Here is a 25975-nt window from a genome sequence, read left to right on the forward strand (position 1 = left end):
CTCCCAATTCAGCGTGTTGGCAGTTCTCCAACACGAGCTGGAAAACTTTTCCTATATACTCTGCTGAAGCAGCTCAAGAGCTGCATGTAGGAGTGCTGATTGATTTTACTCCAGAGCTGGGCATCTGGAAGTTGAATGCTACAACATCCAGCTTTTAAGTCCTCTGACATATACTGCTTTTTGTGCATGTCGCAACAGATAGACCCAGACATATACATGTTTGGATGTCTCATAGGAAGAAAACCTCTCCAGCTGCTTTACCTCCTAAATACCTGGAGCACAAGACCTCATAGTTACTGAAAGGTTGTAGTTAAATTCAGAACAACTTCTCCTCCCTCCAAAACAGGGCCTCATTAGTATTTTCACTGTATAGATTTTTAAAACATCGGTCTGGAAATCAATTAGTCTAGTCAAACTATTGCCTTCTGATCCCCAGACTCCAGACCTAATTCTTTATGTCTTTTCCCCTTAGGTACATTATAACCCTGTGTGCTACTGGACTGAATTGTGCTGAATACGAAAATGCTGAGGCATTTGCACATTTCATTAACAACCTCTTAAAAGAAGTATAGTTAAGGTGTGGGTTTTTTTTTTTTTGCATTAATTGTGACCTTCAGAAAGAAGCTGCTCTATTACTAATCTCCTGAAACGTATGGTTTCTTTGTCAGGGGGTGGGGAGTGGGTGGGAAGAGGGATCTGATTTTTTTTTTTTTTCATTTTTGAGAGCATTAATGAATTCTTCTGTATGATAACACAGGCAAAAGGGAAGGCTATTTGTTCAATTCATGTAGGATGCCAAATAACACAGAAGCACTAATGTCATTAATTGGCCTATATGCCATCTGTTGGAAGGTGCTTCTGGTTTTCACGATGGTCACAGCAGTATTACCAGCAATGCAGCAAGAACAGTTACCCAGTTAAACACTCGGGGCAGAAGTGGTTTGCAGAAAACTAGTAAGTCTGGAGTTGGTCTGCTTTTGTGTTTTTAAAGAAAGTCTGATTGCAATAGATGTGCATGTAGCAACAAATTAGGAGACTGATTCAACCCCTCTTAAATAGAATGATTTGATAGGAAATCAAGCAGCAGCAAGACACGGTGGCACTGATGGCAGCCAGGTCAGGTTTGGCATACGTTGCAATGTAAATCAGAACAGTAAAATCAGCTTTGGTTGTTGGGTTTTTTTTTCCTTTAGGGGACATATCAAGTCTCATCATTAAGGCTTGCTGGTTGTCTGCTAAATTCAGAGCAGTATTTCTCAAGGAACCAGGAAAGTGATGTGTTAAGTTTAAAGACTTTTCTTCCAGCTTGTTTATATACATGTGAATCAGGATACAAAAAAAAGAGAAGGCACTTATTCAATGCAAGAGACTAATGATAATGTATTGCAGCATACAATATTCTGAGTTCACTTAAGTATCGCACTTTTCAAAAAACTGTAAATGGTGCTATTTTACTTATTTTAGCCTGCAGCACAGTGTCTATTCTAAAGCTTGTATGCTTGCCCCTTGCTTTAAAGCTGAGCTCGTACTTCACTTTAAAGCTGACACAACCAGTACAAAATTAAAATGGACAGCCTGATCAACAACATTCCCCACCCACATCATGCAAATCAATCAACCAGAACGACAAGAAAAGTGCCCAACATTCCCTGCAGGCTCAATTCCGTATCTTTCAAGCTCCAATTAAAGCAGCTTTCTTCAATGTTCCATCTCAAATTCAAATGACACAGAACTTAAAATGGGCTCCTGTTATACTATAGGGAGTGGTAATTTTGGAAGGAACAAAATCTGTTTTACGGAAAATTAGCATAGTGCCACGTTGTTTCTCTTGTGCAGCTATATTAAATATATATATATACTGGGTTCATTTAAATAAGGCCCATTTAAATATGCTTCTCATGGTTAATTGCTAAATTTAAAACATTTGCAATTTTTAGACAAAGCAAAAATTATTTGACACTTCTTTCCTATGAATTGTATTTTTTTAGATTCAAAAAGATATATCCTGAAGTAGGGAAATACTGTTACAGGTGAATGCAAGAAAAATATGAGAGTTATAACATATGTCTCCCTCTTTCATAATTTAGAATAATTATATATTGCTGATAAGAGGGAATGATTGAGTGGCCATAAGGAAGAGTAAAGGAAGACCAAGCCAACAAGATAATTTGAGATGTATACTTGTCAGTGACAGAAAGGCCAATATTCATGTAAATACATATTCACCATACTACTGATCAGATAATCAAAGTAGAGATAAAAATGATTAATTTTCTATACGTGTATGCACAGAGTAATTTCCCAGCAACAAATTTTAATCTACAATGTTCTGCCTAAGTTTAAATGGTTGAGTTGATTGTACTTTCACTGTTTCCCTTAGAAATATATTTTTATAGTCCTGTACATTTTCACTGGTTAGGATTAAGTGCAACATTGTAAGTTGTAAGTACCCTGTGTCAATTTTTTCATGTACCCTTCCACTCTGTCACTAATTCACAAATCAGTGCATAACATGACCTGCTTCATGCACGCCTGTAAGTAAACGTAGGCACTTTTGACAATCTCAGCCAAAGTGTGGGAGGAGGAGAACATCCATGCAGACTTTGGCCAGACAAGTTACTGTCTAACTGCTGAGCAACATTCACTGCTGGTGTGTATACTCACAGTGTTCACTTAAACAAGTGTTTTGTGACAGTGCGAACATACCTTAAGCCACTTAATGTTTATTGGAAAGTTTGCTGTTGGTTTATGTTTTTAGAAGACTGGGACTTCAAAATATATCTCATGAACTTGAGATAAGGATGGTTGTTAGAACTTTAGTGTCTCTGGAAGTGGAGTGAAGCTCATTCTGCGCACACGTATGTGGATCTATCTATAAGGCAGAGTGACCAAGTCTACAGCTTGGATTGTCAAACATTTTCCTTATAAAGATCCAGTTTCAGTTAGAACTGTGCCAGAATTTCATTATTTGGGATGAAGTTTCCCATCATGAGCTTCTGCCTCAGGCTGAACTGAGTTTAAGCATAATTTAGCCTTTTCAAGAAGAAGAGTTAGGATAAAGAATGGCTAACTAAAAACAAACACACAAACCCCCTCTTTGTAACTATCTATTGAGAAGCTTTAGCACATCCATGATTATGACAGCAAGGAGCTTTTTGCTGCCCTGAAGGAAATCCTCTTAAATTTGGCTGATTAACTTCTGAAAATTTGTGTGTGTGCACATATACATATATATATACCTACATAAATATATTTACTCAGTAGAGGCTTGCTGGTCTTGACAACACAAGCCTAAAGCATTTTCCCTCCACAGGTCATACAGACTACAGACGTGTTGATAGATGCCTCAGGAAGTCTTTTTCTTTACTCCTCTCTAATAAGGGATCAATCCCTAGATACAGGATATTTACTTAAGCTGCACTTAAAACATGCAGTAAAAGAGATTCTGCCATTTGCCTAGGTAGCTTGGTTTTTTACATCCAGAAAGATTTGTTCTAACATGTAATTGTAATCTTTGATTTGAATCAAGCTGTTTGCACTTCATCCCAGCCACAGGGGATGTTGTACATGACTGAAGACAGTTGTCCTGTTGTCTTGTGCCCATCCCTAGCTTGTCTAAATCTTTAACTTTATTCCATTAGATTTGTTTGCTAAATCTGTTATTCATACTACTTTCCTGTAGATTGTCCAAAACTGGATACTAAGTATAACAGAATCATTTTATACCTCTCTTAAAACATGGTCTGTGCTTTACGTCAATCTAAGTCACAGCCCAGCAGTGATCAATACGTTTTCCTGCTAATCTTTCCCTGGCTACTAACACTGAGAAAAGAAAGCCAGCCTAAGGTGTTCTTGAACCTGCCAAGGGGTAGCATAAGCTGTCTATGCTGCTCAAATAAGCAGCCTTCTCTTCTACTCAACTTTTTACAGTGCTGCACTTTTCCTTGTACCACTACAAGTACCACAACTGCAGAACTTATCTATATTAACAGTAACACTGCCTACATATTTTTTTCCTTACCTTGTTTTAAGCAGCACCTGATCCCTGTCTAGGTAACTGCACAAACTGCTATCAGAGATGTTTGCTACTGTGACAACACTTCTGGGTGATGCTGAGGAAGTCACACCAGCAGGACTTCTTCGCTCTGATCAGTAACTGAGGGCTTTCCTTGTCTGAGTAAGCTGAACAGAGGTGCAGATTGTGATTTTTTTTATTTAGAGAAGTGCTCAGAGATGTGACTAAACACACGCAGGAACTGAGAGTTGAAAAACAGCCTCTCCTAGATGTTTTCAGCTGGATACTCAACAGGATGACAGTAGCCATCCAGTTTGTAGGTGTTAACATGCAGTGAAGGCAGCTGTTGAGACAGGCAATGAATGGGAGACAATCCTGCAAAAAATAGTGTGTTAATGTAATTACAGAAAATAATAATGCCTCTGCCACAGAAGGTGAAATTAACAGAGATAACCTTTATCCTGGCTTGTTTCGTTTTGTTTTTTTTTTTTTTTAGGAGAGTGGTGTTATTTATTTTTAATTTCAAGCTGTTATTTTCATGGAATTAGTATTTTGTCCACATGTTTATTGTGTGATAGGAAAATGACTTAGAGGTAGTGAATTCATATTTATCTAATTTAGCATATTTTAAAAAAATAGGTGATGTGTAGGAACACTCACATATAGAAGTGTTTTTGAAACACAGCTATTTTATTATTAGCTGATATCACACTTGGTGGGAGAGAAACCATCTATTGGCAGGAGAAATCCACTAGTGCTTCTATGATACCCTGTGTGGGGCAATCATAGCTATTATATTCCTTCTTCTCTTCCCTGCTCTTAATCAGTACAGGATTCTCTGCATTTCCATACAACCAAAGAATTTGGGAAAGAACAGAATTTTGGAAAGAATAGAATTTTAGAGCTGTAAGTAATTGTGTGTAATAGAAAGCTGGTTTTTGTTCCCATTAAATCTGCAACTCCCAGTCAACAGCGCGGGGGATACTCTTCTTTCTGGTATGACTGACAGTACTTCATGCAACAGGTAATAGTTTTAACATACAGGAAGACTGGGATTACGTATTTCCTTAAAGGTCCAAGAGTTTAATTTTTGATGTTGCAATGAAAGAGTTATCTAGCTGAACAGCTTTGTTCCTACTGGAAACATAGGAATTGTACAACTAAATAAAATGCTTAATACACTTCCATTTCATCTCTAAAAGTCATCAGGCCCTGACTATGATTAATTGGAATGTAGTGGCTATCATGTCACTAAATTGATGCTCCTATAGACTTACATGCGACTATGTAGAGGGCAAGATGCAGTAACCTTTAATATAGGGAGGAGCAGCTTAGCTTTTGGCCATGTGTTAATTTCATGTATCAATTATGTTGTATATTTTATCGCATTTCCTCTAAAGGAAGAGGTGATGACCATTGATTAAAAAGTACTTTGACTGCTTTAGTACTTTACCTGCTCTAGGTGATCCTGCTCTAGCAGGGGGGTTGGACTAGACGATCTCCAGAGGTCCCTTCCAACCCCTACCACTCTGTGATTCTGTGACTGTTTGGAAAATGCAGAGCACCAGTTCAAAGAAAGTTTAACTTCCTTCCATGGCACACAAAGGTTTAGAGAGGTCTAATCCTCACTCACGAAGGAGAGGTTCTGCTAGGAACACACTGACCTAATGGGCTGATCTGGGATGGCAATGTCAGTGCTTTTCTACAAACTCTACCATTCCCAAGTCAAATATTCTCACACTCTGGAAGAATGTTACAGAGGTAACAAATGAACTTATTCCCTCTTTGAGTCTCAGAACAAGTTAACTGGAATGAAGCCTGTTGACTTTCAATATTTCATTAGGATTTAAATGTGTGGAAGATTAAGTCTATGTAGCTTTTATAAATGTAGAGGGATTAGATTATTAGCTGGCTTTCTCAATCAAGTCTTTCAGATAGATCGCTCTTTTTCAGATAGATTGCTCTTCAGGGTAGGTATTAATGTGCATCTTTATGAGTGTAAGACAGAACTGCCCAGAGTGGAAACTGCAGGAAATCTGAAAAACCCTGTGAATAAGCCATGCTGAGCAGCAGCGTGCATTGTCCCCGGTGGGAAAACATATGATATAGCTACGCTCCTCCCAGTACTCAAATTTAGATAGGCAGTGCTGTGTGGACATGCACAAGCTGGCTCCCATTCTCCTGCCTTCGCTGCATCTGGAGTTGCTACCTTGAAGTTACTTCACCCAAAGTCACGTACCAAGGAATGGCTGATTAGATAAGCAGTACAGACCAAGCAGAGTATAAAAGCCAAGCTGCATTTTGGAAAGCCACATCTCCACTGCAGGCATGTTTATACTATGCAATGCAGCACAGAGGTCCCTAAATTAAGTTTGGAAAGGGTCATATTGGAATTTGAAACTATATAGCCATGTCAAGGAGTAGTGTGATACGCTTGTCTGGTTTTCTCTGGATTTGTGTCTCTTACACAGAGCTTCTGGCACATTTCACTCTTTCCCTGCTCCCACTCCTGCATTTCTGTTAACAGAGATGTCTGAGGACAGAATCCAAAACAGATCAGGAAAACATCATCTGAGTTTCACGCACATTTGAAGAGAGTTTTTGTGTGCGCTTTAACCTGGACTGTTTAACTGATCTCATTTACAGTTAGTTGCATTAGCACAACTGTGCCACAAGGGTGGAACAAGCATCTGGAAATTTCTTTAGCGGCTTTGCCACTGGAGAAAACAAACTACCGGATTGCTCGGCCATTGAGGTATTCTGCTTCAGTTAATTAGCTCTGCTGAAAGGCTGAGTTAATTAGCATGGGTGTAGAGTTGCTCTGACACAGTTATACCGCTTGCAAGACCTGAACTAATCCCTCCGCACGGCGCTGCAGCACGCCGTGTATGAAGTAGGAAAGCGAGAGGAAAGCAGGAGGCACAGCATGCCTGCCCCTGCCTTCTGGCGACCTCAGACCCTGGCCTCGCTGCCGGCCAGACCTGTACACCTCCCTTCGGGATAGGTGAGTGGATAAGGTGGGCTATAAACCGCTTTCTTTGATGACACTCCGAATACCTCTGCGTTTGCCTCCTTACTAACCCAGGCAATAACGCAAGTAGAGGCTCGGTTACTCGTTTCCTCGCCCAGTCTCCCAGCCGGCCTGGGCCTCAAGCGCCTGAGGCGGCCCTCGCCAGTCTCGTGCTAACCTCTGGAGCCGCGCGCTGAAACTCCTACGTGCCCCACAGGCAGGGCAGCTCCGGGAACAAGCCCTGCCCTGCCCTGCCCTGCCCTGCCCTGCCCTCCCGCTGGGGCAGGGACTGGGGTCGCCACTGCCACCGCCCGGGCAGCCTCGCCGTGAGGCGACAGGTGCCCGCCGGGCACCCGCGCCAGGGCGCATGCGCACCCGCCGCGAGTCGGTGAGGGAACAGCTCCCCCGGGGTGACTACGCCCCTATTCACCCCTCCCGCCCCGCCTCGCCCATTCCCCCTTCCGGAAGAGGCGGAAAGTACCGAAGGGATCCGAGTGGAGCCGAAGCGGTGAGTTGGAGGGGGCGGCCGGGTCCGGCCTGTCAGTCCGCTAGGGGGCGGGCGCGGGCGGGCGGGCGCGCTCCTCCCCGCCCCTCCCCGCCCAGCCCAGGCGCAGGAGCCGGCGGCGGCGGCGGGAGCGGGGTCAGCTCCGTGGTTCCGCGCTCCGCACCTGCTCGCCTTGGTTCGCGCGGCGGCGGCGGCCGCAACGGCCTTCTGCGCCCCCTGGGGGAGCGGGGCGGCGGCGGCGCGGGGCGGTGCGGTGCGGCGCGGCAGGTACCGGGCGGGGCGGCGGGGCGGTAGCGGGAGCGGCGCGGGGCGCGGAAGCCGGGCTGTGGGGAAAGTTGGCGCCGCCGGGGTGCCTCCGGGAGGCGGGGGCGGCGGTGCCGCCGGGGCCGCCCCCGCGCCTCCCTCCTCTTCCTCCTCGGCCGGCCGCTGGCCCCGCGGGAGAGCGGCGGTGGGGGAGAGGGCTGCTCCCGGCGGCTGGCGGGGGCGAGGGGGGAAGCGAGTGGGAAGGTGAGCGGCGGTGCCGTGCTGGCTGTCAGCCTGTAGCCTGCCGTGCCGTGCCGGCGGGCGGGCAGTGGGCAGCTCGGGGCGCCCCGGAGCGCGGCGCTGCTCCGCGGGGTCGCTCCGTTCTGTTCCGCTCCGCGCCTTGTGCTTTCAGCGGGGCGTGAGGGCCCGGCGGCTGGGCAGGTGGGCACCGTCGGGTCCCCGGGCAGGGGACGGGGACAGGTCCCGTCCCGTCCCCGCTCGCTCCGCTTGCCTTTGTTGACTCCTTCCCTCATCCGACTTTCCCCCCCCCCCAAATCGTTGGCGAGCACCTCGCCTTAGAGTTTTTTTTTCCGAGCCCGGCCGAGCACCGAGTGCCTTAGGCGGGTTTAGGAGAGGAGCGCTGCGGGCGCGGAGCGGCCCTGCCCGCCCGGACGGCGGGACGGGTGCTCGGCACGGGTCTGCCGAGGCATCCAAACCCAAAGCCCGGAGATAAGTAGTTTGTGGTACTGTAGCAGGAGCTACCTCACCTGAAAGGCTGCCTGGTCTCCACAGAGGTTACTTTAAGCGTTTTGGGTGCTGACTTATAGTGTGGAGATCTAAAAATTTCCAATACGTAATGTCCATATCCATACTATATCTAACGTGTATTTAATATATACATGAAGTGTGAAAACAAGTTACCTTATCGGTGTTCTGAAACAGATGCAACAGCAGTAAAATATTATATTTCTTTTGATATTAAATTCCCATTCATCTTACAGCATTTCTCATTCCTCTCTTTACTGAGATTTATCCGAGGCAATTAGTCAGCCTCTCCTGTTGCTCCTTGCTTTCCTCTCTGTTGAAGGTAGGGTGGGTGGTTTGTTTGGGTTTTTTTTGTTTTCCCTGCTAGGATGGTTGTTTCCCTCATGGCTGTAGAGCTTGTCATACAAATTGCTACTGCTCTAATACCTGTGTAACAGAAATCAGAATAAATTAGTGCTTTGATAATGTAAAATACAGGTACTGCTACTTTGATCATCCCAACTGTCTTTTTGGTAGAAATATATGTATTACTGAAATACTAATTTTGCACAGTATTGCGTAGAAAAAATATTTCGAAGAAGTGAATTTTCATGTGTAGAATACTTACTTAGCTTTGGAGGAGAGTTATACTTTCCCTTTTTTTTTTAATATATTTGAAAGTAATCTGTAGAAGTAACAAATTGTCCCTGTTACCTGGGCAGTTTTGTTCATAAAGGAAATGGTTAACAAACAGGAATGTGGGGAATAAAGGTCTGTTTAATTGCCAAATCTGGAAAAACTTGCCAATGAAATACAAATACTAAATTTTTACGATGCTGACATTCTCTGGCACTGCCTTGTGGTAAAAATGTCTCGATGGGTTGGTGACAAATGTCCAATACATCTTTGTTTTTTAGTTCATAAGAAAAAATGTAATATTCCACGTATTTCTAAGTACATGTAACATTTCATTTGAAGAACCAACTTGCGTTGATAAGATTGATTTTGTTTCATTAAACACTCTAGTAGTGCTGGCGGTAGATTCCTGGAAAAATTCTTAAAACTTGTCATCTCTCTCTGATTTAATAAGCGTTTCTTATGTGTCCATTATCACCTTTTTTGCATGTTCTAAGACTGGGACAGTTAGTTCATGATTTTAGGACAGAAATTTTGGGTAATATCACAGTGACATGTACTGTACAATACTTTTAAAAATACTTTTAGTACAAAGTAAGGCTGTAACAAGACTATAGTTAAGTGAACTTTGTAATTTAATAGCATATCCAGAAAGCTCTATAACTTCTTAATGTATTAATTTGTGTTATTGGTTTAATGTGCTTAATGCAGAAGGTGATAGTGAAAAAGCTAGTGTGGTAGCAGCATCACCTTCTTGCACGTGTTCATGACTTGTCACACAATAAATCTTGTTTTCATCCACTCCAGTGGTCTAAAATAACAACTAATTTCTAAAGATCCTGGGTGTTTTTTTAATAGTCAATATTATAGTAGAGTTGTCCATACATTTCTAAGCTGTGACCTACTTTTTGTACGGATGGGTAAATAATAGCTTTATATAGACACTAAAAGAGTAACCTTACATAGGAACAACACTAACAGCGGTGCGTACGGAAGCCATTAATGTTAAATTCTCCAAGGTGGACTAAATCCAGGTACAGTGAACAGTTCTTCTATTTTGTCACTCTGTGTGTCCACAAATAATATTTGTCATGCTGGCATCTATACTATGTATACTATGGGCTATTTGCTCATTACAAATTGAGCAGTTAAAAGTAAACTGAAGCTAAGTGGTGATGAGGACCATTTTTGCAAACCTTACTATTTTAAATATGGTAAACGTGCATTGTAAGTTTTATAGGAACCTTGTGGTGTGATTTTTTGAATAAGAAACAATTCCATAAACTTTATAACCATGAAGTTGAGAACTGGTTGCTGTCAGAGACAACAGTGCATGATCATCTGCTGAAAAGTTTGCGCTAAAGTGGAAAAGCAAGAGAACAACATTTTTCACTTGTTTTCCCAGAACTACAGCTTTGAGTATACTAAGCAAAAAACCATTTATTTTAATTCCTCCTTGTATTAGTTGGTGTTAGTTTGTAGTAGTGGTTTCTCTTATCTTCTGGCTACCGATGTGTAGCAGTGCAATGTATATTTCGTTCTATGGTGTTAAGCGTGCGAGGTCAGCCCACAAGGGGGATTTGGCACAACGTTGATGAACACCAGCTTGGAAGTGTCTGGCTTGTGGTGAGAATCCATAGCTCTGACGTTTCAGCCCCTGACAGGAGCATCACACACTTTGGGGTAGAACACAGGACGGCTCTCACTTGAGTCGGAAGCTACCTAAATCAATCAACAGGTAATTCTGAACTGGGGTTGTGTCTTAAGCCCCCAGGAAAGGCAGGGTTTAGGCAACTTAGTCTGGGCTACATGGAAGTGTCGGTATCAGCCAGAAACACTCTGCCCGCAGTTTTCTTTTGGAGTTGGATGCTTTTCATAAGCTATAGTGTTTTCTGGTTATCAAGGCCTAAAAATCAGAAGGTGTGTACGGTCTTACCTCATGACAAGTGTGAATTAATGGGAGGTAAGTTACTCTGTTGGGGTGTTTACTGAGGGGGAAAGAGCAGGCGCAGAGGCAGTTGGAGTAACAGATGTGCTGCAAATTCCATCCTGACTTACCTTGAGATAATTTATTCTAATCTCCCCATACCCTAAGATACCATTACCCAAGATATCAGCATGTACTGAACCTTACTGAGTTCTTTTTTCTATTATTAGCATTGTAATATGAAACTTAAGTCACGTGTCCTGTGTAGGACTTTGTGTTCCTTTTCTTTCTTCTTTTCATATCCCTGCACAGAAAATACTTCATGAAGTGCTAAGAAATCAGATAATATAGAAAACATTCTTCAACAGCTTGCTTAATAAAGCTTTTTTTGGTCTTAATTTTTCCTCCTGTTGCAAAACTGCATTCAAAATCCTGAAGACCCTTCTCCCTGAGGAAAATACTGATGCTTCCTTACATAATTCAGTTACTTGAGCTGTGCTGAAATCACCATGATGCTGATGTCTGGTCATGCCTATCTGCTAGATCTTATGTTGTAGATTTCTAAACATTGCACATGAGTAATGGCAACAAAGGGTTCCCATCTGCTGGGCCAGGAAGATTCAAGACAATCTTAAAAACCTTGTAGGTGCTTGGTGCACTGTTGTACTGTCGTTCACCTGGGGAATCCCATGTGCTCTTGGCTTGCATGTTGGAGAAGTCTAAGCAAAATCAGGGCTCTGGGCATACATTTGGAATACAGGTTCTCCATCTGGCACTTCTCAATAAGACATGAGGTATTATTAAATCAATTTCCAGAAAAAAAATCTGGAAAGGATACAGGCAGGAAGGTTTTCACCATTCTGAGAGTTCCTCTGGCTTTGGCTGGCACACTTCCACAGTTCGAGGGCCTTCTCCTCTCCTCACATGGCCTTGCTGTCTTTGTCCAATAACAGCACCTCTCCTTTTATTAAATGCAGTTCTTCTGTCGAGAATCCTCACCTTTCATTTAACAGGAGAGCATATCACTGCATGAGGGATGCAGTGAATCTCAGCAGGCTGTAGGCCCTTTAGTCTGAAGCCAATGCATTATCCTAATTGCCTCTGTTTGAAATGAAGATCATTAGGATTGGGCTAATCTGATTTCTGCGACTAGGTTCCCCCTGTTAAACTTCTGAAAAATCTCTCTTCAATATGAAGATTAAAGAACAGTAGAAAAGTAATGCAATTTTACAGACAAAACGGAAATCACAAGAAACAGTGAAGCTTGCACAGGGTACAGCCATACATTAATCCGCCATGTTGGCTGTTAGTTCATCGGTTCCCTCTCTTGGCCAGTTCGTGTTTCATACAAGCACTTACGGCAACATATGTTGGGGAGAGACAGAGTGTCCTAAGCTTTGAAGTACAACTAAAAGCCCTGCTGAGGAAACTGTTTTTCAGAATCTGGACTTTAGAGGAGCTCTTGAAGCTAAGTGATCACAATCCCTTTCCTAGCAGAAGGAATTTGGGGCTTTTTGAAAGGTGTTGCTTTGCCAAAAGTGAAACAGATACTTTTCCTTGCATCACAGAGCAGAAATACAGACAAAGTAGTATGTCGCATGCTTGCTTGTATTGACCAATTCAGCATGTTTCAAGAGAAAATGGAGTAACTCTTATCACGGCCATCTACTTTCTATCATCTTTATCAGTGACCAGCTTTTATCTTCCAAATCAACCTAGTGGCCTGCACCCTCTGGAATTGGTTAGGTAATTATTCCTAATCAATGCTGTGCAGTGTTAAGGCAGTAACTTACCAGTTGTTTTTCTTTTTAGAACTTTCCCACTAAGATTTAGTGATGTTGCCCATAGAAATTCATGAAAAATGGGAGCAAAAGCCAGCCCACAATTCAAACGTGTACATGTGTGTTATCACAGTGGGCAGTGAAATTTTACAAGGAATTCAAGAGGTTTTTCATCATTTGAGGTGAAACCAAAATCAATATATTTTTAAGTTTTCTGCAAGAAGAAGAAAACTGGATGTACTGGCTGATTCTGACTCTATTTGGCTCTTCTATTGTAATGTAGTGTGAGACTAATTACATACTCTTCCTTTAAGTTCACATAACCTTTCAAACAAGCTAAAATGTTTAATTTCTGAAATAGTAAGGTAGACAAATACTAAAATGTGCATTATTATTTTTTATTTTCTGAAAGAGAAGAAATGGTAAAATGGGTGTGAAATCATAAAGTGCTTCAACCTTTGTAGCTGGCAAATGCAGTTCCAATGGTTTGGTAGCAGCTTTACTTCTAGTCATTCTGACAGCCGCCAGTAGTACTAACCAAGGCTGGATGCCTCAGTGACGTGTTTTAAATATCAAGTAAAACATACCCAGTGCACAAAGAAAAGCTTCCTTTTCAATTTTGTATATCAAGAAACAAAAAGCTCCTTTTCTAAGTAATTTATTATTTACACTATTAACCAGATATTTTTTTAACCTAAACAAGACTTTAAAAAACAGCTTTGGAAAAAGAGCAATTGTAAGCAACTGAAATCAACAGTAAAGTATTTCAGTACTAAGTTAAGTGCTGTTTTGTTTGCACTTTAAAGTACCGAAGTAGTTATGATTTGTCATCTTGTTCATTGATTTCTCGCTGTCCTCTCCCTCCAACCCCAGACAGATTCTGTTCTGGTGTATGTAGTGTTATGGAAAGCAAGCGGTTCACAACACCAAACTGTGACGAGTAACTATGGCTATTTCCCTAGCAAGTTATGTGATATAGTTAGGCTCTGTGGAATGACGCATTCTGTGAATCAAAGCTGGGAGCCTGAGCTGTGACTTGTATTTGCGTGGGCTTTTGTACTGTAGTGTTGTTCTTGTGGTGTTTTGCCTGCAGTTGTGTGAATGTGGGTCCTGATGTTCAACATGGGGCATCTCCCCGGGACTGGCCCTGAGTATACAGAGGTCTGATCTCTGCTCTTTCACTGAGTTTTGGTGTGGGGTTTTTCTTTTTAAGTTTAATATTTTTATCCCACGTATCAGATGTATGTGCAGTTGGTTTCTACTTCTTCATCTGTATCGGTATAAAGTGCTTTTTATAATTTTTGCATTTTTCTGGGTTTTTTTTTCCATATTCTTACATAGATGGGAAAGGACTGCACGTCCTGAGCTGTAATGGTACAGTTGACAAACTGGGATGCGTACCTGAAGTTAAGTGCGTGCAAGGATTTTTTCATTGCTGTGGTTGCTTCAGTGCTAGTGGTTTGTCTAGAAGAGGGTAACTTCTTGAATGTGTCGCTTATGTTCTAATTAACACACTAAAAATCTCTAGTCTGTAGATAAAGCAGGTTGTACTTTGGTCAAGTTGAAGATCAGCGAGAACATGCTGAAGTACAGCTTGCCTTATCTTCATGTTGTTATTTCAGAATGTGTTAGTCTATGTTTACTATAAGAAAGAAAGGCGTCTTTGAGCAACCTAGTGAGCACTAGTTGTCTTGGCTTTCAGTGGTTGTTATAGGATGGGACAGTTTCTAGTTTTTGCACATACTTCTAGCCGTGAAAATATATATATATATATATATGTATATCAGTAAAGATTTATTAAAGCACCTTGGAAACTTGTTTAAAAATTTTTGGCTAACATCCTGGCCTAAAGTGTGTATTAACTTCATAGTTATGGTGTAGTTCAACCTTTTATCATGTCCCTGGCTTCTTATTTTTGGGTCCAGTGTGTCAATGGATTTTGTTAATTATCAGAAGGCTTTAAGGAACTTGAACTCCAGTAGCTTGCTCTTTAGACTACTGTTGTTTGATTAAGATTTCCACTCTTGCATATGTCTAACTCAGTTTTAAATCTTGATTCTCTCAATTCATTCATGAATCGATGCGATTATTTATTAGAACCATCCTTCTGATAACTTGGTAAGTCCGGTTGCAGTTTTGGTCTCTGTTCTGCCCATTGCCACCTTCAACATGGCTTTCCCAGATGCCTGGTAAAAATAGTTTTCTCTTGATGGAAACTCATTGGTGAACTTGAGTTTGTGTGGAGTGTAAGCAATTCTCAAAATCATCTTGTACACTATTCTATTCAGGATGAGTTTGAAAAGAGATCATGTCTTTCCGATTTTTTTTTCTTTTTACAGAAAGATCCTATTGTATTAAGGATCATAAACCTTTTTCCCTTCAAAGCATATTTCTGTAAATAAAAATTTATTTTGCGTGATATCTGAAAGTTGCTAAGAATTTAATCATGTGTCAGTTTGAATACCTAGTTAAAAACTTAAATTATCCCTGTATTTAATAAAATAATTTAAAAAAATCAATAGTAGAACAACACAGCTTAGGCTGCTCATCAAGGTATGCAGCATTTGATGGCTGTTTGTTACAATGTTGAAAGCCAGTGATATAATTACGAATTTTTTTTTTTTTTTTTTTTTTTACAATTTATAATTGTGGGGAACAGTTGGGAGGAGGAGATAATACTTTCCATTTTACTCCAAAAGTAATAAACAATTTGAGGTGTCAGTGAGAAAATTCAGATTTGTAAATATTGGGCAACTCTTCATCTGTGAAAATACTTGTGATACTGTACTTCATGTATATTAAATTAACAGTAGCTTTTTAATAAAACTGCACACAAGTGTGGGGTTTTTTATATTTGCATCCATGGTGGATGTTTTTTTATTAAAACCCAAAAAACTTCTAGCAACTGATTCTTCTTGCCTTCACATTTGTTTGACTTGAGCAACACAGTTGTTCTTTGAAGTAGCTGCCAGAAAATTTCATAAGCTGAGGGAAAGTCTGTGGGACCGCGCCAGCCAGGGCACACTACTGATGTGGCAAGACACCAAAAATCACTGACAGATTTCAGAACTCCCCAGCAATACTCTCATAGTAAAGCAGCTGTCTTAATTGTAGCTTTCCGTTCATTAAATTCAGTGGATTTGAAGTTTATTCTCCAGCTTTGGTTAGGTATGTTTCCTATTCATATTGAAAATGCACACCTGGAGAAAAAGATACCTATCTGAAGGAAGCTGGTGGTTTGGCACCTGGGAGCTGATAAGGCTCCAGGATTAAAGGGAACACAGTGTTTTTTTGGTAACTAGGAAGTGATTCAGTGTTTAATAATGGGAAAGGTTATGTATTCTTTTATCTTACGCCTTTTCTGAGCAGTTATGACTGTATTATTTTTCAGATAAATATTTTAACTTTTCATTCATTTTGTCCTGGTATTTGGTACCTTTGGCCAAATGGATGCTCACTGATGGAGCATGCGAGTGTGTTTGTTACTGTTCGGCTAAGAAGCGCTTAACTGGCTGACAGCTTTCTGCTTCTGGCCAGTGCACTGTGTTTATCAGGTACTGTCTCCCTGGAGTTAACAGCGAGCATCATACTTTTTTGTAGATGAATGCATGGGCTTGCAACATCACGTTTCTTCAAAATGTGAAAAAAAACACCTGTCTGCAAGCATAATGGTAACACTTTTATTAATAAAAAGCATGTGCTTTTCTGGAACATTATTGTAAAATAATTCACCACCGCTGCCACCCCAGACTGGGTAATTAATAAATATGCAGTTGCATTCAGCATAGGACCTTTGCTGTAGTGAAACTGTCTATGAGCTTAATAGCAAAGGCTGGCTGTGTGTGGTGAAATTACCCTTTCGACACAAGCTTGACATTTGGGAAACAGTCAAGCATAAGTGTGGTGCTTTGAATACTTTTCCCCCCCCATTTCCTTAGAGATCTAATTCCTTATTAATATATAATATAACATGAAGGTGGATTTACACACTTAATTTCTAACTGCTTAAGTAAAAATGGGAGGGAGTTTGTTTTTTCTTTTCTAGCCATGTGTACACTGAGTGTTCTAAGGAGTTGTTTATTGCCCCTTTCCTAGGATTACTTGTTTTGGTATCTGGGTATAGAGCAAAACTGCTGGAAGCCCTGCTCCAGGTTCTCACTGTGGCCTGGCTGCTGAAACACATTTCTGCCTCTTTCATTGGGGGGATTTTTTTTTTCTTTTGTTAATTGTGAAATAATTGCATTTTGATGTGAGGGAAGTAATACACTTTGTTCTATAATATGAAATTAGTTATTTCTCCTTATCAATGTGAAAACCACAGTTAGGCTTGTTTAAAATTTCTGGTAAATTGGTAAACCGTGTTCATTACATGTTAATTTATATTGAGTATATTGGCTTCAGATACTGAGATAGTGGCACGTTTGGCTTTATAGTAAAAGTGACACCTAGCTACACTGGGTTTCTAAACAGATACATCTGGCTTGTGAGCCATGAAAGGTTTTGTGGTAATCAAACAGCATGACTCAGTGGAACACGAAGCTGGATATATTCAGAATAGACCTGGTAATAAAGGTGATTTGCCACCAGAATAACTTGCTGTTGTTTGTGTTGAATTCTTGATTCTGAAAACACGATATAAATAATGTTAAAAAAAAAAATCCTCTTGGTGCAAAATGATTGCAGAGGAGTTGTGATCTTTTTATATAGGAAACCAAGCTTACTCATGATGTGTTACCCATTTTCCTTAGATTGTGAAGGAGGACTCTGACCCTTTCTTAGAAGGAGTTTAGATGGAAAACATACTTATCCAATAGCATCTACTGAGGTTAATTCAACTGTGGTCTTAACAAGCGAGTCTCTAGAATCTGGTGTACTGGGGTCTAAAGTTAGCTGTGTCATCGGGTACTCTGAAGAGCAAGAGATTTTGTTACTATTATCAATTACAAACCCTGTTACTCGTTAACCAGTGCCTGCTATGTTTGACTGCCTTGGAGTAGCGCCTGTTGTGCACTTGGGGTTATCTGTGTTTGGTTTTTTGTAATTACCCAGGAACCAAATCTTTCCCAGTATTAGAGCACTGGTTTAAAATTTCTGTTTTGGGTGTCAAAGCAAGCAGCCTAAGATAAATACAGGCTGTGTTAAGCTGGTATGAAGAAAATAAATCTCCATGTTGCTTGGTCTGCCAAGTGCCCAACACTGAGCTTTTTAATCACTTCATTTACCAAAGGCAAAAGTAGCTGCTTTTTTTGGTCCCCTCTTTTTCCCCCCGCTTCCCATCCACCAAACATTTATAAACAGAACACGTGAAGTTAAACTCCAAACTTGGTTTCATCCCCTCTGCTACGTACTAAGCCCAAGATAACGTGCTTATCCTTATAACTTTCTCTACAAAAGTAGATTGCAGGCCAAATGCTACGGAGGCTCTGAAGGAAGTGTTCCCCTAAGTGCCACCTCGGTTGCGTGGACGATCGCAGCACGGGGTCAGTCCTGTGCGTGCCGATGGTCCTCAGCTGCCCGGTGCACGTACCCAGACTTGTGTAATGGCCTTTCTTGCTCAGAGATGGCTCGCATCGTTCATTGAAGCTCGTTTGCTTTTCTTTCTGGCAGTGAGGAGGAAAACTGGCTTTACAACCGTTTGCTGTACGTTGTAAGGCAAAGTTGAACATTTAACATAGGTAATAAAAAAAGCCTGTTTTACTGGATTGATTAGATGGCAGCTTCAAGGCGATGGCCGAACGTGCCTCTCGCCAGCAGATAAGGTCAGGCAGCATGACAAGCCTGGCTTTGTTAGTCTCCTTCCTTTCCATCCATTGAGATCCCTTTTGGCAGTTGATGTGTGATGAGTAAGCAAGGTGGAAGTTTCCGTTTCTTCCTTACTTTTAACTTTGATGTGCTGCCAGGTGACCCAAAACAACGTTAGATCAAATGAACGTTTAACTCCTGAGTCTGTTTTGTTGTCTAAAGAGCATGCTGGGTTTCCATCCCTACTCCAGTAATGTCCAACTCTCTTGGACATTTTCAACACATTTTATTTAAAAAAAAAAAGAAAATGTCTTAAAGGCATTAAGCTATAAACTATAGGAAAAGTTTAGTGCCTGTTCTAGGGATAGGGCTTCAGCGTGAGGCTCAGCAGGTGTATGTCTTGGTTTGCCCACAGGGTAATGAGTGAGCAGGTGCTTGACTTGGGTTCAACCACTACCTACGTTGCCTCATTCTATGTCCTCTAACTAATGACTGCACAAGACGAGAGAGGGGACCGGCAGTACAGAAGCACGGGTGGGACTCGAAGGCTTGGCATCTGGGGGCAGAACAGAGGAAGAGCTCAGGTCTGGAGAGGTGGCAGCCTAGGGTTGTTAAGAAATGGGAGGAGTAGTACATATGTGACCAGAGGCATCCTGGCATGCCTGTGCTTCTCAATAGGACTCAGTGAACGGTGCCAGAGGTAGCCGCCAAAAGAGGTCACTAATATATTATCTAATTATTCAGTACTATCTAAATAATTTAAGCAGTTACATGTATTGTAAACTGTGGTTACTTGAAATAAATATTCTGAAGATACTCACTTTTAGCGCTTGTTGGTACCTGCTGCGTTCCTAATGTTAATACATGACAGGTTTCCAGTGTTGACTAATTCTTGCAATACGGAGATTTCAGTCTTCACTTCGTACTTAAACTATGTTGTTGGACAATATGATATATGAGGTTTGTGTGCTGAAATTTAAGGGTGAAATTCTTAGCGTACTAAACTGCCTGTTTATTTCTCCTAGTATTTGGAGGTGTTTGGTTTTTGTTTGGGGGTTTTTTTTGGGTTACTTTGTTTTTTAATTAAATGACTGCATGTAAGAAAAAAATATCTTTAACTTGAGAACTATTAAACCCTGGAATAGGTTGCCTAGAGAAGTGGTGGAGTCTTCCATGCTGGAAATATTCAAGATTTGACCTGATAAGACCTTGGAAAACCGAATTTAAAGGCTTGCTTTCAAGAACAGTTAGACCAAATGACCTCCAGAGATCCCTTCCAATCTAGATTTTTCTATGATTCTGTGATCTAGGTCATATATAGCCATGTTTTTCTAAAATACTTGTGATAGCTTAATATTATGAAAATAACATTAATCTTGTTAAAATAATAGGTAGGGATTTTTTCCACTGAAAATAAATTTGGGAACTAAATTAGTCCACCAGTGCAAAACTTTACCACTACACAATGATACCCTTATTAAGGGAGTTGACACTGTTGCTCCGTATTAGAGAAATACCTCTAATACTGTTACTCACTTAATTTTATTTATATGAGAGCCGAGTCTAATATGAGGAAAGAGCTCTCAGTCAGGTTGCCTCCTATAGGATTTTGCTTGATGTACAGCACACTGCTAAAGTAGTGTTTAAAAACCTAGTTTCAAATATAATCAGAAAGCATTTGACCAGTAGTATGGAATACCTTGGGGTTTTTTATTATTGGTTACATGTAAATAATGAATGCCTGAATGAAGAGGATTTTGTGGTGCTCTGTGTGTGTATATATATATTTGTTGCAGATCAAATTGAGAAAGTTAAGAGAAATTTATGATATGTAGAGAGAGAGATATATAGATAGATACTTTCAAGACACTTTGAGATGGACAAATCCTGTTTTATGATTTCCCCCCCCCCCCCCCAAAATGGCCAACTGTAGTGGTTGGGCTTCCTGCAGCAAGTCTTTTTGTTTTCATCCCAGCAGTTCATTGTAGAAATCATTCAAAAGTCGACGTACTCTTTTGACATCCCCTGTAACAGCATGCTGACTAGCCTTTCAAATTTTGCCAAGGAAATTCTGCTGTGTGCTGGCTCAGGAAATAATCCTAAGATCTGTGTTAGCATGGTGATGTCTTGCGTATATAATACATGAAATGTGTACAATGCAGCAGAAAATCTAAAAATTTAGACCTGACTTTCAGAATGGGACTGAAGTATCTCTTACTGGAGATAACAAAAACCTGTAAGCTACATTATGGGAAAATCTACTTAAATATTCAAAACCTTGTGTCTTAACCTGTGACTGGCATATAAAATTAAGTGTAGGGACTACTTGTCTTAGTTGTGATTTGGGTGGAGTTTATTTAGCAACTTTAGGTTACTGTTTCAAATGCTTAAATTTGCAATCAAAGCTGTGTACATATATATGGGTATACTTTATGAGCCTGTTTCATAATGACTCCTTCTCCCTCACCTCTGAATCTTACTGTTGCTCTCAGGCTCTTTTTTTTATTTTTATTTTTTTCTTATTAAGGGGAAACCATGGCAGTTGTCTTAGCTAGTAAAAGCATTTAATCAGGGGAAAAAACAGTTACAAGGTCAGCGTTTCTCTTAAGTAAAATCTTTCTATTTTTTTACCTGCTGTGTTGTTGCTGGTTTTTTTTTTTTTTTCCTTTTATTGTTTGATATCTTTATTCTTCTTTGCATTTAGATCAACCATACCTTTTCTTTTTTCCCTGGCACCTAACCACTTTAGGACCTGTTCTTGAAGTGGAGAGCAAGGCATTTCCGTGGTGCTTGCCTGTGAGAAGAGATGTTCGATGTAGATGTTTCTTACTCTTTCCTGGCTCCTTAGCGTAATTGCAGCCATCACGGGCCGTGTTCAAACAGACAGCACCGCTTCAGGCATTGGTGTGTTGTCACCTTTCTGTACTGACAGCTAGGTGTATAATTAACTATTGTTTGCACAATCACAGATATAATGATGTAGGTGACAGCTTCCCTTGGCAGGGCAGGGGAAAAAAGGGAGAAAAGATCCTCAAGTGTAATACATAAAGACGTTGGTGGCTTTAAATGCCCGCTACCAGCAATGAGTCCATTTTCTCCAGGCAGGGCACAGGATTCCCCTGAAGTTTGTTATCAGTGAGGAGGCCTCGAACCTCCTGCGTTAGCACACCTCGCAGGTGCTCTGGAAACACCGTCTCTCGGCGTTGTTTGTGAACCTGCTTCTCGTGCCCTGGCGAGGAATCACGGCCGTGTGGTTAATGAGTTGCTTGAACCTCCGCCTTCGGTTTTAGCGGCGGCAGCACAGCGCGGTTTGATGGTGTCGGACTGCGGCTGCAGCGTGGGCAGGGATGTGCTGGGGTTCGGGGCCCTGGAGCTGCTCGCCGGGGCTCGCTTCCAAACTCGGGTTTAGAGCCTAGTTTGTGGTCCAGTTTTGGAGGTTTGCATGGCTGGAAACCAGAGGAAAGTGGCCATCCAAAACTCACATTTTGAATTTTTGAAAAAGGTGTGTTTTACCCAGAAAAGAGAGAGGCAGGGGGTTTTGTTCATTTTTTTGTTTTGTTTTGTTTTCCTCTTAAGTAATATTTCAAATGAGGTCTTAGTTGGCTGTAATAAACCACAATTAATTTTTATCTTCCTTTTATTTCCTTTATTTTGGCTTTGAGCATTATTCCAAAAGCTATGTGACTCCTTTGCTCATAAACATTTTTAATCCTTTCTTTACTGCATTTGTATTTTGATAGTGAATTTCTTAGACTTGTTAACAGTAAAGCTGACAAAGAGGAAACTGGAATAAACTTGCTAGCAGCTGGATTCATGAGGCTGTAGCACCTTTTCCTGAATTTATAAGGACTTAAACTTTACTTCAACTGTTTTGATATCCTGCTCTCTTTGCCTTCCAAATGTTTGATTAATTAATGAAAACAGTTATATTAACATTGTTTTTCTTATGGAGCAAATTACAGTATGTTTCCTCTGATTCAACCTATTCAAGTAAGAAAGCACATAGTCCACGTGTAGCTACATGTTTCTTTCTTACAAGCTTAGTACACTACAGTGTACTAGTTTAATTTTGCACATCTTTGATAATATTGACAGTTTTTTCCTTAATAGTTTAATATTGGTCAATGAGCATAAAATTCTTGGAGGTAGGAAGAAGATAGTTTTATAAAGTGCTGTATGCTGAAATATGGTTGGAAGCTTGGCATCGAAGACAGTAGTTAGTATGGTCTGTGACGATGATTGTAATAATGATGCTGGATAGAGTTGTCATCTTTGTTCTTCTGAGGTTTTCATTTCTTTCTCTTTCTGGGGATGGTAATAGGGTGGAGCTGAGGAGTTGCTCGGGAAACATTAAAAGTGAATGCTGGCAAAATGTTTTGTACCTCAGCAGGTCAAACCTTTATCTGTTTGGAAAACAAGTTAAGATCTGTATCTAAGTGTAGTAGTGCATGTCTGGCACAGAAGCAACATGCGTATGTGGTCACTGATAGTCAGCTGTCTGTACACCATGTATTTGAGTAATGCTGGAGAAGATGATGACAAATTCATCAGTAAGAGAATGCCAAACAGTTGAATGAGATGCATCTGTCTCCTTACCCAACTGTGCAGGTAACAGTTTGAGATTGACTAGAACTAAAAAGCAGTGCTGTCAAGGAAATGTTTCAGGCTCCACATAAAATCATACTATCTAGTATTTATGAAGGGAAACCCACAAAAGATGCTGAAACTTCAACAGGCATTTAAAAAACAAAAAAAAATCCACCCTAAACCTCCATCTTGTATTTCACAGTAATTGATGGTCAAATCCCCCTCTTTTTTGTTTTTTATTGGTGCTAGTAGAAATTTATACAAGTAAGAACATCACCCATCCATTTTTTTTGCCTAGCTCTGATCTAGTTCCTTAGGAATCAACTCTATTCATTGTTTTAAAGACGCCGGATAACCCCATTCCATTATCTTACCTAAATTTTTCTTCCTTCACTGTGTTGCTCTCATACTCTTGTTACTGTTTGCTGTGTTCCAACCCATCCCGTTATGTTTTTATTCATCCAGTTTCATGTCTGGTCTTCTGCTTATTCTACTTGAAACCCCCATACTCTTCAGAGCCTGCACTAATCATTGATTCAACTGGCCGTATCAGTTCTCATTTATTTTTTCATTTGAACGTTATCTGATATAATGCCTTTGAAATTTATGGAAAGAGGATCCCTTTCTTCATGACTGCAATAAGAATCAAACCAGCAGGTGTTCCCTTTCTGATTTTTTTTTTTTGTTTTCCCCTCAAGGTTTTGAACTGCTTCCCAGCCAGAGCTCTGCTATGAAGTTCTCTTAAACTTGCCTTCCAAGCACGCTGCTGTGCTTCTCTTCGGCCGCTTTGTGTTTGCTGGCTCAGGGTAGGCAGCAAGCCTGTCATTGCATTCAGCCCCCAACAAAACTCTCCTCCCACTTAATTCTGTCTGGTCTTGCAAATTGTCTTTACTTTGAGAGGATTCCTGTTCTTGTCATATTGCTTCAAAAGGGGGACTGCACGCTACTGCGTGTATTTACCCTGGTTGAATGTCAGATACCTTGCTTATCAGTTTCAGCGAAGTTTTGGCTAGATTTGGCAGTTAATTCCCACTACATGTGCAAGTTGAATCCCCACCCTATTTTTTGTAAGGGACAAACTTGCTTAGGTGAAATCCTAGGTTTTATTAATAGTAGGAAGGCGTATGTGGCATAGGCCAGAATTTGTACTTTGTTTCCAAAGATCAGGTAGGGGTTGAGTGCATTCAGCGTGTGTAAATATTGATGTCATGTTCAGAAAGCTCTTCTGGGCAAGCGGACCACTTACCTGGTCATGACAAGGTACATTCTGCACTAGGAAAGCAATTAAGATTAAATAAACTAAGCTGAGCGTTTTTTAATAGAGGTGTAATTTAGGGTAGACAGTCTGGAATAGGGGTCATTACTTCTGTTACTGATTAGAGCATAAGCTTAAATATTAGAAATCTATATAAAGGTTTAGCTAATAGCTTTTAAAATCAAGTTGTTAATCAACTTTATTCAGTTACTGAGGTAAAATAAGCTTGACAACATTGTTTGAAGAATCGATTTCAAATTAATTTCTCCTTTAAAGCTCTCATGACAATCAGTTCTTGCCAGGGAAATGTGCTGTTTTGTCATTGGTTTGCCATATCGCTTGCTTTTGGTCACTTGACTAGTCTTAAGTAAAACCAGCAACACAATATTGTGTTTTGAAGAAGTCCTTGTTTTGATGCCTTTCCTTTAAAATATACTTCTGTTGTATTGCAGGGTTGTGAAAGAAACGCTAAGGAAAGAAAGTATTAGTGGTTGTGGACTTCTATCCCATTTCTCAGTCCAGCTGTACTGTGATTATAGCTCTAACCTGATAAGGTGCTGCAGTCAACTCCCTCTTCGCCTCTCCCAACCATTCCACATCAAGTTTTGAGGAATTTGCCTATTGGGAAGCATTACTTGTTATCACTGCCATGCAAAAGTGCCTAATGGTGGGGGAACTGGGAGAGAGATACCGGATCTCGGCACTGTAAGCAAAGCTCTCCCTTTTTTTGCTCCTGTTTCAGTATAAACCAGCAGCACTGGCCCAGTGCCTGCATTCCTCTGTAATCGGTTGCCACAGCATGCTAAGATTGCTTTGAGGGAAGTAGATAAATATTCTACCTGCCAGCCAGGAATACAAAAGCTGAAATAGGAAGGATTGGGGAATGTCAGATTTACTTGGCAAAATTTGGTGAGGCTGTGTTTAAAAAATGCCTGGCATTGTCTCGTATATTAAGTGATTTGAAACTTAAAAACCAAACTTGTCTCCAAGTTTAAAACTCTGAAAAATAGCAGCAATTGATATATAGTGGGCAATAGAGATGCATTCTCAAACAAGGAAATTGTTTAATTCTGTAAATTATGTGAGCCTGGCTGTGCATGAGAGCTTTAACCAGCTTGTAAATACAAGGTTCAAGAGACTTGCATTACTTCAGATAGCAACAGGAAGCTTTGTTATAAACACTCATTTGTTGGGTAGTTGTGTTAAAAAAGAACAGAAGACACCTAAGTGGGCTTGAATTACTTGTGAAGGCCCTGTATGTCAGTAGGAGAGTTGAAGAAAAAACAACAAACCCAACAAACCACCAAAAGCCTAAAACAAAACCCAAAGCAAGAACAAGCAGCTCTTTACCAAGTCACCTTTCCAAAATCCCACTCTACCCTGCTCCATTTTATTCCCCCAAACTCCAGTCATGGCTTGCACAGCTCCTGCTCGCTGTGAGTGCAGGCCACCTTCCCTGATGGGTATCTCCTTCGCTGGCCTCGGGTTTCCACCTTCCCAGTATGTTCCCCTTGCTTTGGAGTTGGACAC

The 25975-nt window shown here is 40.9% G+C and overlaps 1 protein-coding gene across 3 annotated transcripts in view; it reads left to right on the forward strand.

Annotated features, from left to right (window-relative positions):
• PTPN3 (protein tyrosine phosphatase non-receptor type 3) overlaps nucleotides 1-25975 on the forward strand; it is a 178691-nt gene that overhangs the window by 31560 nt on the left and 121156 nt on the right. Inside the window, exon 1 of one of the 3 annotated variants that reach the window (XM_054817308.1) lies at nucleotides 7649-7797. The exons of the other annotated variants lie outside the window; for them this stretch is intronic. The gene's annotated coding sequence lies outside the window, so the exon portion shown is untranslated. Of the gene's footprint in view, nucleotides 1-7648; nucleotides 7798-25975 lie in introns of those variants that run through there. 3 annotated transcript variants of the gene reach the window in all.

This window comes from Grus americana, chromosome 2, assembly GCF_028858705.1.
Source record: "Grus americana isolate bGruAme1 chromosome 2, bGruAme1.mat, whole genome shotgun sequence".
Taxonomy (NCBI): domain Eukaryota; kingdom Metazoa; phylum Chordata; class Aves; order Gruiformes; family Gruidae; genus Grus; species Grus americana.